General features: G+C 37.5%; 1 protein-coding gene across 34 annotated transcripts in view; it reads left to right on the plus strand.

Moving 5' to 3' along the window:
• C37H2orf88 (chromosome 37 C2orf88 homolog) overlaps positions 1-13741 on the plus strand; it is a 228880-nt gene that overhangs the window by 122739 nt on the left and 92400 nt on the right. For 33 of the 34 annotated variants that reach the window (XR_005385035.1, XR_005385032.1, XR_005385039.1 and 30 more), the window contains 2 exons: positions 64-285; positions 844-1004. The gene's annotated coding sequence lies outside the window, so the exon portion shown is untranslated. The remainder of the gene's footprint in view (positions 1-63; positions 286-843; positions 1005-13741) is intronic. The other variant, XR_005385033.1, reaches the window with a different exon arrangement.

The raw sequence follows: 13741 nt of genomic DNA on the forward strand, positions 1-13741 counted from the left end.
AAAGTCAGCACACTCTTTTTCCTCGTTCTTATTTCTTCCTTTTCCTTTTGTTTTGCTTTTGAGTAATGCCAAGCAAAATCCTAGAGCCTGTACAGTCTGAGAGACAACTTGCCACCCCAGTGAATCTTTTATACTGTATTCCAAGTGGCTTTTTATATTCCAACTTTGATGAGACAAGTGTCGTCAGGATCTATGATTGGCTCTCGCTCCACAATGAATCTCGCTGTCAGAGGTTAAAACCCCGTCTGTCACAAGTCACCGAACAGTATTCTGTTACAGTCAAGGGTGAGCTGATTCATTCGACTACTTCATAAAGGAAATAAATCCGCAAATAATGAAAGATATATGTGACATTTGAAAATTTAAAGTCTGGGTTAACAATAACAGAGAGTGTACACTTGAATCCGATTCATCTTCATATATGAAACCCAAGTTGTGATTTAAATAAGTAAATCTTGGTCTCACACTTAAAAACTTGAATGTTAGTTACTTCCTCTAAAGTTAAAATTATTGTCTATGATTTGGGCAAGCATTTGAAGTAAAAAGAATTTTGTTTATTGCATTAAGTTATGTTTAGTGTTGTATAATTAGGGAACTGTGAATTTGAATAAGGAAGACCTGAATTAAAAAAAAAGGTGACATTGTGCTACTAGTAAAAGATTTCCAGCTATAATCTGAGAAACTCGTTTTCCTGATTAAATTCTTAGCACATGCTAAAAATCAACTTCTTACAATGTTCTATTACACATGGAATTCTTTTGAAATAATTTCATGTTTTTTATTAATATGAAAACTGTGCTCACTTTTTGGCTGATTGCTATTCAGTTATTTCCTATTTTGAAGTTGCAGGTTAATATTACTCAGAAGTTCTGTTTCTTCATTGTTTATTACCAAGAGGCTAATGTCATCTAGCAGAAAAAAAAAACCTCCAAACTTAGAATAAGAAGATAACTGTTATGACTGACAATGCTGCACTTGCTACACTTTGCCTCAGATTTCTACAGGTAAAAGCAAAAAGCATAGTATCTCTCCTCCATAAGTTATTATTATTTTTTTAAGGATCATTTCTATTTTGAAGAAATCAGAAAAGCCTTTATTTTGGGAGTGACATTTGAAATGAGGTGTTTGGTTGTTTGGGTTTTTTTTTTTTTTTTAGATTTAATTGCTTTATTTGAGAGAGACAGAGCGAGCACGAGCAAGGGGAGGGGCAGAGGAAGAGGAAGGCACAGGCTCCCCGCTGAGCAGGGAGCCCCATGGGGCTCCACCCTGGGACCCTGAACCCTGAGATCACGACCTGAGCCAAAGGCAGAGACACTTGACCGACTGAGCCACCCAGGCGCCCCTGTCCTCCATAAATTATATCAAAATACTGTGAGCACGTAAGAGTGAAAGAGCACCGTATAAAGGGGTGCCCATTGTTTGGTCCCCCAATACTATAACTGGTTTGCACCGCTTTGCCAGTTTCTCGTTTTGACCAGAGGGCAGACACCTGGCAGGGGTTTGGGGTAAGGTCTGGGGACAGAGAATGGAGCCTCTTGTTCTCCAAACCGAAGTGGCCTGCAGAGGGATCAAACTCTTAACCTTAGCTTTGGGAGCCAGGAGATCTCATCAAATAAACTGTTAAAGAGCTAAGCAAACACGGCCAGGGAGAAACGAGCCTTTTCCAAGACACAGGAGATTTCTTTTTCCTACTCCTTTTTGGGAAGCTTAGGACTCCTAGGAGAGTTAATCCATTACTCTGACCCCCTCCACCCCAACAGAATGCAGTGGCTCATATCAAATATTTATTTTTTAGGTCACTACCACTTTTGCACATTGTACACTAATTTACTGCCTCAGTGCACTAAAATGCAACTCAGTAGCCTGAAAAGTTAATGCGTTTTCATCAAATTCTTAAGAGGTATCTACATCTCTTGAGAAAAAAAAAAAACGGCCTTACGTAATGCATTAGATTTGCTCATCATTAAAGATTAAGGAAAACCAGACACAAACCAGATTCCCTGAAGGATTTCAGATACTCTTTATTGTGGAACAATATTAGATCAGACTTATAAAGTTTTATTTGGTAAGCTTATTTCTCTGTGTATAAGTCTTGGCAATGCTATAATCATTGTAACATATGCTCCTATACACTTCTGAGTAAGTTGGACTTTTTTTTTTGAATCTTGATTAGATTTGCATAGCAGTTGGGAACTCAGGCTCTGGAGTCCAACGGACCTGAGTTCGAATCTCAATGTTGCCACTTCGAGCTACGTGATAACGGATGAGGTCCTTAACTTCTCTAACCTTCAGTTGCCTCACGGAGCTTTTGGGGGTTGTAATTTAATAATGCATATAAATGGCTGAATATAGTGCCTGTCATACAGTAAGTGATGGATAAGTGTTACTTGAGTGCTCAGTCTTTGTTCCTGCAGAGGGGTTTGAGATCATGCTTAAATATATCCTCCCCACGACCTAGAACTGCTTCAGGTTGTAGCTGCCAGTTATCAATCCACAGAGACTAAAATTTCCTAAGGCAGCCCCATGATAGGCATATTTCAGCTCCTTATTCTTACTACGTAGAATAACGTAAACAAAGGTTGCCATTTCCACATACAGCTGATGTTCATTATTGATGAATTCCATACTTTCAAGTTCGCCTCCTTGCTAAAATTTATTTTTAACCCCCAAATCAATACTCAGGATGATTTTGTGGTCACTCGTGCACAGGCGCAGACTGGTGAAAAATTTGAATCTTCCAACACACAGGCTCCTAGCCGAGGTCAACAAGGCAACGCTCCACCTTGCTTCAGCTCTCATGCTGTAAACAAGTGCCCTTCTTACAATATATTTAGTACCAAGGGTTTGGGTTTTTTTATTTTTTTGATGGGTAGGCTTTTCTTGGGCGATTCCATTTAAAATGGTCCCTAGGGCATAGAGCTAAAGTGCTCTGCTCCTAATAAAAAGAAGGCTGTGATAGGAGGTAGAATGGTGGTTGCCAGGGGATTTGAGCAGGGGTTGGGGGGGGGGGGGCGGAGTTCCTATTCGACAGGTACAGAGTTTCAATTTGGGAAGATCAGAAAGTTCTGGATACAGATGTCGGTGACTGCCGCACAGAATGTAAATGTACTTAATGCCACTGAATTGTACACTTAAAAATGGTTCAGTGGTCAATTTTATGTTATATATGTTTTACTGGAGTTTTTATTTTTTAAAGAAAGTTGTGGGCAGCCCCGGTGGCGCAGCGGTTTAGCGCCGCCAACAGCCTGGGGTGTGATCCTGGAGACCCTGGATCGAGTCCCGCATCAGGTTCCCTGCATGGAGTCTGCTTCTCCCTCTGCCTGTGTCTCTGCCTCTCTCTCTCTGTGTCTCTATGAATAAATAAATAAAAATTAAAAAAAAAGTTGTGATAGGTCTTAGAAAAAAAATTGTATGTTAGATGAGCTCTACTCAGCCTTGAGTAGTCGTAGTCTGTTGGCTGTGAGTTCAATGTTAATGACTCCACAATATATATTAAATAAGATGTTTTTAAACAGATAAACATGGTTATGTATCGATTGATAAAAATATCGTGACCAGAGGCTCACGGGAATGTGACCTTGTATGTGCTCTACGAGCAAAGGTCCCGTAATCACTCATTCAGTGCTGGCAGTGACCTTATGGGACAAAACCCCTGTGAATAACGAGAGCCACCTCTATCTGACCAACCTCTTTAGAGATCGGTATCAAATGAGTTTAGAGGTATTGAAGAAATTTCGAGAACATATACCGCTTCTCCCGTGGCAGTGATCGCAACCTTCCGATGGCCCCAGAGCAGGAAGGTTCACCAGCTGTGGGTGACCTCACTGTGCTCTGACCGCTGGTGGCCTGGCTCTGGCTGCCTTCATCAAGGAGACAGGACAGCGTGTAATTAGAATGAGCGAGTAGAGACACGTGGCTTTTAGCTGCCTGGGAGAACTTGGTCGGCCAGCTCTGGTTGCCATCTCTAAGAGCAGCTTCTCACCGGAGTCAGTCTTTAGGTGGTCAGTGCCTCACAAGACTTGTTATTTTTCTTTGTTCAGTTCTTCCTTGGACTGGGTGGGCCCCACATCTCCGTAACCATAAGTAAGGTAGCAAGCAGACTTCTCTCATCCCCGTTACACATACCAGGGGGGGTTTCAAAAACAACTTTGATAATACAAAGCATATTTCCCCCAAAATGTTCATGGTTTGACTCTTTACAGTCTGGCAACTACCAAGGACACTACTATAAAGGCTTGTGATTAGGAATTAGAATGGATCATGAAAAATTCAACTCTGACGTGGGGAAAAAAAAAGACAGATATTTTATGTGATGACTCTTGCCATGTCCTTATAATGACAGCCCTTTGGTGTCGCTCCGTGCTCATTTCGCTGAAGGTCAGCAGACAGACTGTATGAGTGCTCAAGTCACACAGCACAGGAGAAGGCAGTTGTCTCACTTTGATATCCGATTACTCGTGCTTTCCATAGATTAGAACAAAAATTAACGGAAACAAAAGTATTCTTGAGCTAGGGACCCACCATATAGGAAGAGGAGATAAGAGACCTGAAATATAGCCTGGATCTGCTGCTGAGTTTTGTGTGGCCTCGAGTAAGTCAATTAGCAAAGCCTTCATTTATGAATCTATGTGTGTATGTATGTATTAATTCACTTATTGTTTTATGAAATCTCCTAATGCCTTTATGTACCTGACACTGTGCTGGAGTCTGAGGAGAAAACCATGAGCCAGGCAGAAGCTGTTAGTGTCTCCATAAAACCTACAGTTTAGTTTCTTTATGTAAAATGTGCGGAGATTTTATTAAGTGTGACTTTTCAGTGGAGGTTTATTCTCAAACTTCTTGTTCTCAGAATTCTCTTATACTCTTGAATATTATATAGGGTCTTTAAGAGCTTTGGTTGGTATTGGTCATATTTATCAATAGTTAACATACTATAAATCTAAAATGAGAAATTTTAGAATATAGGTATACACGACCATATATTGTACGTATCTTAGCATTATTATGAAAATAGCTTTTACTTCACAGACTCTCTGAAAGCGTCTCTGCTCCAGGGCTTCTCAGACCACGCTTTCAGAACCATACCCCAAATAATGTTTACTCTACTTCAGTTGAATATTTTTTCCCTATAACGTGAAGTCCCTTTCTCCTAATACCTGTATCTAGGCTTTTTTAAAATATATATTTTTTATTTATTTATTCATGAGAGAGAGAGAGAGAGAGGCAGAGACACAGGCCGAGGGAGAAGCAGGCTCCATGTAGGGAGCCTGATGTGGGACTCGATCCCGGATCTCCAGGATCTTGCCCCGGGCTGCAGGCGGCGCTAAACCACTGAGGCACCCGGGCTGCCCTGTATCTAGGCTTTTAATGAGAAATCAAATATGGTAATTTTAAAACATTGTGTGTTTATTTATTGACACACAATTATAGCCAAGAGCAGAAATCTGAATATTCTATTATAATCATCAACCACCAACTTGAGGATATCATGAGGACATTTTCACATGTGTCAGTTCTAGGACAGAGGCTGAAATCTGTGGTCCTAAGGGATTTTTTTGTAGATGGTCTTCAAGGCAGTCTGAGTGATAGCATTCCTATTACGGCTATGCTTCGTCATAATGCCCGAGGTAATGAAGTTCCTGCATTCTATCCTTTAGAGGTAGAATTAACTCAGACAAAATTTAAAATGCAGGGCACCTGGGTGCTCAGTCGGTTGGGCAGCCAGCTCTGATTTCAGCTGGCTCCGGTCCTGATCTCGGGATCCTGGGATCCAGCCCCACATGGGGCTCCGTGCTCATGGAGGAGTCTACTTGAGGATTCTCTCTCCCTCTCCCCCCGCCTTTCCCCCACTCACTCTCTGTCTAAAGTGAATAAATAAATCTTAAAAAAAGAAAAAAAACCTCAAAATGTGATTTCTCCTTTCTCTCCTTTCCAAAGTAGAAGCCCCTGTTTATTATATTTAAATTTATATATTTTATATATATTTGTAATAAATTTATTTTTTTATTTTTTTATTTTTTAAATTTTTTTTTTTTAATTTCTATTTATTTATGATAGTCACACACAGATAGAGAGAGAGAGGCAGAGACACAGGCAGAGGGAGAAGCAGGCTCCATGCACCGGGAGCCCGATGTGGGATTCGATCCCGGGTCTCCAGGATCGCGCCCTGGGCCAAAGGCAGGCGCCAAACCGCTGCGCCACCCAGGGATCCCTTGTAATAAATTTATAATATAATATATATTTATTTATATTTATATATATTTATTTTATATATTATTTATTTTATATATATTATTATATGTTATTTATTTTATATATATTATATATAATAAATAAATAAATAAATTTATATTTATTATAAATTTGAAATACAAAGAATCAAAATAGTTATAATTTAGCTTCCTCATTTTTCCATTGGAAAAAAAGATGCCTGACTCAGAGACTCAGTGCTAATAGTGTCTATGTTATGCCCACATCTATCATTACTATTTTCAGTTGCTTGCTTTTTTCCCCTTGCTTGTCTCCCTGCCTCTATCCTCCATCCCGCAGAGCACTATGAGCACTTTAAAGGCAGGAATTATTTTGTTCATTTTTGTGTCTTTAGCTCTTGGTCCAACACCTAGCACATATTTAGGTTGGAAAAGGGTATTGCCTTAGTAATTAAAGTAATAAATGGATGAATGTCTCCTTAACTACAAGAAACTTCAACCTCCCAATTTTTCACGAGATATAGGTAGTTATTTATAGCCTAAGTGACTCTGGTTGTGTTTTTAGTTTGCTCTGACTATGGTTTATGATATTTCTCCTGGGGTCCCTCTTACACAAACTGGTAGGGGAGGCTGGTGTCACAAGTCCCTGTGTCTTTCCACCTCTGGTAGTTAGTTCTCTGGTAGAGCAATGAGCATTTTGAACATTCCAGTAGAGCTTTTGCATTTAACGATTATGGCTTCCCATAGACACGTAATGAGGACCTTGCTAAGGAGTGGCCATGGCCATGTTGCATCTGACACCGCTATTGAAGACCTTAAGGCCAGGGCCTCCTGGTGGCTCAGTCAGCTAAGTGTCTGACTCTTGATCTCAGCTTAGATATTGATCTCAGAGCTGGAACTTAAGCCCTGCGTTAGGCCAGGCATGGAACCTACTAAAAAAATAAAAATAAAAAATAAGATCAGGACCCTTACCCAGCACAGGTCATATTCAGGTCAAACTGATTTTCAGGAGCATCAAAGGTAGTCAGAAAAGAGAAAAGAAACCTCAAAAGAGCAGTGTGTGTGTGTGTGTTTAAGCAAGTCAAAGGTAGAACCATCCTTGTTGCCTTGGAGAGAACTGAGAACTGAGTATATGTCTTCACCTTCTCCTTTGCATTCTTTTCTGTAAATTACTAAGTTTCTCCGTGATCCTTCTCTACCTGCTTTCTTCTTTATTTGAACAGGAAGGAGCTTTCCCCCAGAACTGGGATAGAGTTTATCCCTTCAGTTTTACCTAGAGAGGCATAGCTCTGTGAGCAGACAGCCGAGGTGGGCTGCAAGTCAACCTATGTCCCAGAATATTATCTTAAAAAGTTCCTTAGCTCCCAGGGGCATCTGTGAATTCCATCAATAATTCCATGACACTTAATTCTCCATGCATATTTTAGGGCATTCATATAGCCACCTTGCATCTGAATACTACCTCCGTGTCTTCATTTTCTACAGTCTGCAAATACAGTATTTACAGTTGAGTTTTACTATAATCAAGTGCCACCTAAGGTAATAGGGGTTAACTTTGATTCATGGCAGGTCTCAAGAATGTTTTTTTGTTTTTTTGTTTTTCCTTTGAAAGGTATCTTTCCATCATTCAAGCTTGAGAACCTGACCCAAACAATTTCCTAAAGAAGCATAGCTACTTAAATTCTTTGCCTGAAGACAGTGGCTTAGTTCGGAAAAAGTCTGTCACAAATTTATCCCTTTTTACGGGAGCTAAATTTTCTGTTTATGTTGAATGCACATGCAGTGAGACAGCACGTAGGAATGTTTCAAACAGCCCGATGTAAGTTATACCAGGCCTCAGTGGGGCTCTCCAGTTCACTACAGTCCACACCCTCGTGGTCAGCCTACGCTTCCGCACGTTGCCCACCTCCCTGGATTAAGAAGGCACAAACTTCCACCTACAAAATTTAATGAAGTCAGAGTTTTAAAATTCACAAATGAGAAACATAGTATGTATAAGAAGTTAATTTTCATTATTTTTGATAACTGCTTTCCTCCACGATGTTTTTATTTACTTTAGAGCAAACACATGGTTTCCAGACCAGACGACAAGATAGATTAAACTGGCAAAGACCTGTCTTTAGTTTTAAAATCTTTACCTTTATTATTGAGTGAAGCTTTCTAGTAAACAACTGCTTCCTGAGAGAAAAATCTTGCAATGTTCATGGTGTTGTTTTGGGGCACCTTTAGAAACCATAATAAGGTCAATAAAGAGCATGTTTCTGGAAATAAAAAAATAATTTGACTTTTTCAGACTTAGGTTTTAAAATGTAAAGTCTTAAAACACTTAAAAAATTTTTAGTTCCTTTTTTATTCAGTTGGTGTCTTAGAAGTAGTGATAGCCTTAGAAAAATTCAGTTCAAGAGTATTCAGAAAATGTTTTCTTATTTTTTTGGAATTGCCTAAAGCATTTTTTCCATAATTCATGGAGTATTGGCTTTCAGAAGCATTCTGTTTCCAGATTCTTTTGTAAATTCCTAGAAAGAACTCTTCAAAAAAATGTATTCATTTGGTCATTTGTTCATTTATTTGTTCATTGATCATGTATTAGCGTCTGATATATGATGGATACAATGCCAGGAATTGGAAACAAGGGGGAAAATGATGCTTTTTGCCTAAGGAAAAAAACTCTGAATTTTAGAAACATAAAAATTTTAAGATTATTATATCTAATCTGTTTATGAATAGATGGAAAAACTGGGGCCCAGAGAAAGGTTACATTACTTAAATTAGAATTAAATTTTAAAAAGCTTATCTGATTTACAAAGGCAATTTGTCTTGAAATACTTTTGAAGCACCAAGTACTTCTTTTATATTGAGTTAGAATTTTTTTTTAATGTTCTAAAATTAACAAATAAGGTCAGTGCTCAATTTCCTGGGTCAATGCCACAGTGGTGCCCTTTGTTCTTGGAACCGGTCCATGGTCTGGCTTGGCAACTGAAAGACCCAATGACCTGTATTTGGCAATTAGTATAGGAGTTTTAGTGTCTACTAACTAAACATACTTTGAATGTTCATTTGCTCAGATACTGGGGGTCAGCCTTTTGTTAGAGGATGTCACTATTTCTGTTAAACTCATTTTCAATATTTTGAATTATATACTTACATTCTTGAAATTTCAAATTAGTAAGTCAGTAGTTTTTAGTAATTTTAACCATAGAAAGTTCTAGTTGACTTCTTTTGGGTATTGGTTTAAAAATTAGATACCACCTTTAATTAGAGGAAAAAGTTTCATTAATTAGATTTAATATGAACATTCTGGCCCCTGCTGGGAAGTCTAAGAACTACATCACTTGCGCTACCAGTTTTTCTAAGGACTTAAACCTTGAATTCAGTTTTATATACCTTCTCTCTCTCTCTCTCTCTTTTTTTTTGTAATACTGAAATATATTAAATAAAATCTATAAGTAAAGCTAATGCTTACTATTATTGAGACTCGAAATCTCTGTTAAATATTGGGCATTTTTCCATGACCCATTGAATTTAAATCCACTGTAATTCAAATTTTCTACCTTAGTTTTAAATACAAAGAAATCTAACATTTTGCATCTGCACTCAAACTCAGAGGAGAAATCTGATGAGAGAAAAGGTGAAATTTAAATATTTGGAAAAGTGTGGTCATGACACTACTTAGAATTTCATTTCCTCAAATATTTATGGAACAGCCAGTGTTTGGTTGTAGGTGGGCACTGAGTATATTTATACAAAACATTGCCGGATCCCACTGGGTAATAGTTATAAAACAGCACTTCGAATACAAATCATGGAATGGAGTATGGACTGTAGGACAAACCTGATTTCTTGGGTGTAGCCAGAATGATTTATGCACATGGGAGACAGGCTTAGAGGTGGTGGAAGGAGACTGGAAACAAGATTATAAAGCATTCCCTCTCCAAAGCCTACAAATAAATAAATACTCTTGCCCAAATAGTCTCTGAGAGCTCTCTGACTTGGGGCAAATTAGAAGACCTTGATTTCCATATCTGCAAATGGAAATCCTGGTCACTTGTGGGGACAAAATGAAATCATGTAAAGTGCCTGCCAAGAACAATGCCTGTTGCCAACTAAATACTTAATAAATATTAAATATTAAACTCACCGTCAACATGTAATCACAATATCCGTAGTACCTAACAATATGTGTATCATTAACATTAATGTTCATTTCTATTTGAAATCTTTGCGAAATTGAAAAATTATAAATTGAAATTTTGTAAAGTGAGGGGTGGGTATACAGTTGACTTAAACAATGCAGAGGTTAGAGATACCAAACTCCGTGCAGTTGAAAATCTGCATATGACTTTGACTCCCCAAAACCTAACTACTAATAGCCGACTGTTGACCAGAAGCCTTGCTGATAACATACACAGTTAATTAATACATATTCTGTATGTTATGAACAAATAATGTACTATATCCTGTATTCCTTCAATAAAGGAAGCTAGAAGAAAGAAAGTCTTGAGAAAGCCTTAAGAAAGAGAAAATACGTTTACAGTACTCTATTGTTTTTATTTTTTAAAAATCTGTATAAATGGACCTACACAGTTCAGATGTACACAAATGCAAGATGACTAAAAAAATCAGAAAGAAAAAAGTGGGGAAAAACATGCCAGGGAAATGCTAACAAGAAGAAAACAGGGGTTATGATATTAATCAGACAGACTGAATTTAAAGCAGAAATTGTAAAAACAGGACAAATAGGGAAATTTTATGATAGTAAAGGATTTCAAGAGAGGCTATACCACTCATAAATCTTAAAGCACTGAATAATATAATAACCAAAATACATACAGAAGAACTGCAGAATTACAAGGAAAAACAATCAGACATAAAATAGTAGTAGCCCACTGTAGTTCACTTCATGGATCAAGCTGTCAAAGTAAGGATTTACCTGCACAATGAAGCCAATAAAGTTGGCACATGTAGTGAAATGAATCGATGGAATCGATGGAAGAGATATCCTGTGAACTGAAAATCAATCTTATTTTTAAAAACCCATCAGACAAATAATAATTAAAGCACTATGTACAAAATTATAATTAAAACATTATATACCAAGACTTACAGGATGCAACTACCAGTGTGTTCATTGGATATTCTTCTAGAATTTTAGTAAATTAAAGAATGAAAATAAATGAATACAGGAATCCCTGGGTGGCTCAGCGGTTGAGCGTCTGCCTTCAGCCCAGGGCATGATCCGGGGTCCCGGGATCGAGTCCCGCGTCGGGCTCCCTGCATGGAGCCTGCTTCTCCCTCTGCCTGCATCTCTGTGTGTCTCATGAATAAAGACATAAATTCTTTAAAAAAAAAAAAAAAGAAAAGAAAGGAATACAGAAAGCCTTAAAAAAAATTTTTAAGCTACCATAATACTGGCAAGGAAAACAAGAAAAGAATATTGACACAAAATTTTTAATTAAATATTAACAAGTAGAATTCAGCAGCACTTTGAAAGAACAATATACTCGATCCAAGCCCAGCGCAAACATGGTTTAATATCTGAAATCTATTGATATCTTTCAACATATTAATAGATAAAAGGAGGTGAAAAACATGATTGTCTTAATAGGTTTTTGTAGATCACATAACAGAATTTAAATAGAAGTCCTTTAATTAGGACCATTCTTTATTTTAAAAACCTTCAGTAAAATAGGAGTAGGTGGATATTTTGTTGAAGTGACAAAGCAACATTATGTTTAATGGTAAAACACTATAAATATCCTCATTAAAAGCAGAAATACGTTAAAGGTACCCTCAATCATAACTACTACTTGCTATTTTTATGGAATTATTAGTCAAGACAAGAAGACAAGATCATAGAATAAGAGGAATAAATATAGGGAAGAAAAAAGAGCCATAAATATAGGACAATAAAAGGCAAAATTGTCATTTTTGCGGATAGTATAATTTAATGCCTGTAAAAAAAAAATCTGAGGAATTGGGGCTCCTGGGTGGCTCAGTCAGTTAAGCCACCGACTCTTGGTTTCAGCTCAGGTTGTGATTTCAGGGTCGTGAGATTGAGCCCTAAGTCAAGCTCCAAGCAGGGCATGGGCCTGCTTAAGATTCTCTCTCTCCCTCTCCCTCTGCCCCTCACCCACTCATGCTCCATCTCTTTCTCTCAAAAGAAAAAAAAATCTAAAGAATCAACTGAAAAGAAGTATCTGAATCAAATTTAGCAAGGTGGCACATTACAAAACTAATACACTCTGAAATCACAGATTTCCCCTATGCCCAAGCTAATCAACTAGAAAATATAATGAACAAGAAAAGATGTCATTCAAAGTAACAGCCAAAACTAAACCAAACCAAATAAAAATACCTAAGGATGTACGAGGGCTCTACCTTAGTAGTTCTAAACCCTGACTGGGGCTAAGCTCCTAATATATACACTGCCTGTGTTCCACACCAACCCAATTAAACCTTTCATGGTAGGGCCTAGACATCTGTATTTTTTTTCATCCAAGTGATTGTGAAATTCAAGGATAAAGAACTACTGAAGAAAATATTAAAACTCATAATAAATGGAAAAGCACATCCTGTTCATGAGTGAGAAGACTCAATGTTGTATAAATGCCATTCTCTTTCGTCTATAAATGCAATGTAGTTTCCACTTAAAATAGCAATCAATTTTTAAACATAAGATAGTTCAGAATAGCTGGGTAAATTTTCATAAGGTAGAGAAATGGGAGGAGACTGACGTTCCTGAATATGATAACTTAAGGACTGCTAATCATGTTATTAACAGAAAATAAAAAAAGGTGGAGAAATGACATAGAAAAAGGAAAGAGTGAAAAATAGACCCCAGCATGTAAGAGGACAATGTAAGTGATACGAGTGTCATTTTTAAGTTAGGCCATTAAAAAGATGCATTATATATTAGTGTTGAGACAGACCAAAATTCACATGGACCCCCGGCCACTAGACTGTAAGCTCTATGAAAGCAGAGACCATTCCATATCTAAATTTTAAATCTCAAAAATGAAACCAGGAAAGTGTGAGAAGAAAATAAGAAAATGTGAGTGGTTTTTATCTGGAGTGGGTGTCATGTAGTCTAAGCAGGTATGTATGCATGCATTTATTTGATGTTTTCCTGGCCATGATGGAAATTTAAAATGAACTGGTCACATTTATCAATCTTTTCTATTGTAGGGCTTGATAAATGTGCCTCCATAAAAGTTTATAATTTTAGCATGGCAAAGAAAACTTCAAAAAAAGTCATGAACAGAAAACAGTCATGCACAATACAAAATATTTTCTAATTTTTCTTGTAATTATTTCTTTGACCTGTTGGCTATTTGCATATGTGTTTTTCAGTTTCCAATTATTTAGAGATTTTTCTGGATATATTTTTGTTACTAACTTCTAGTTTAGTCCTTTTCTGATCAGAGCACATACTCTGTATGACTTCAATCCTTTTGCACGTATTAAAGCTGGCATTGACCCAGCAGATGGTCTATCTTGGTGAATGTTTCATGAGCACTTGAAAGAATGTGTGT

The sequence above is a fragment of the Canis lupus genome, chromosome 37 (genome assembly GCF_011100685.1).
Source record: "Canis lupus familiaris isolate Mischka breed German Shepherd chromosome 37, alternate assembly UU_Cfam_GSD_1.0, whole genome shotgun sequence".
Lineage (NCBI taxonomy): Eukaryota > Metazoa > Chordata > Mammalia > Carnivora > Canidae > Canis > Canis lupus.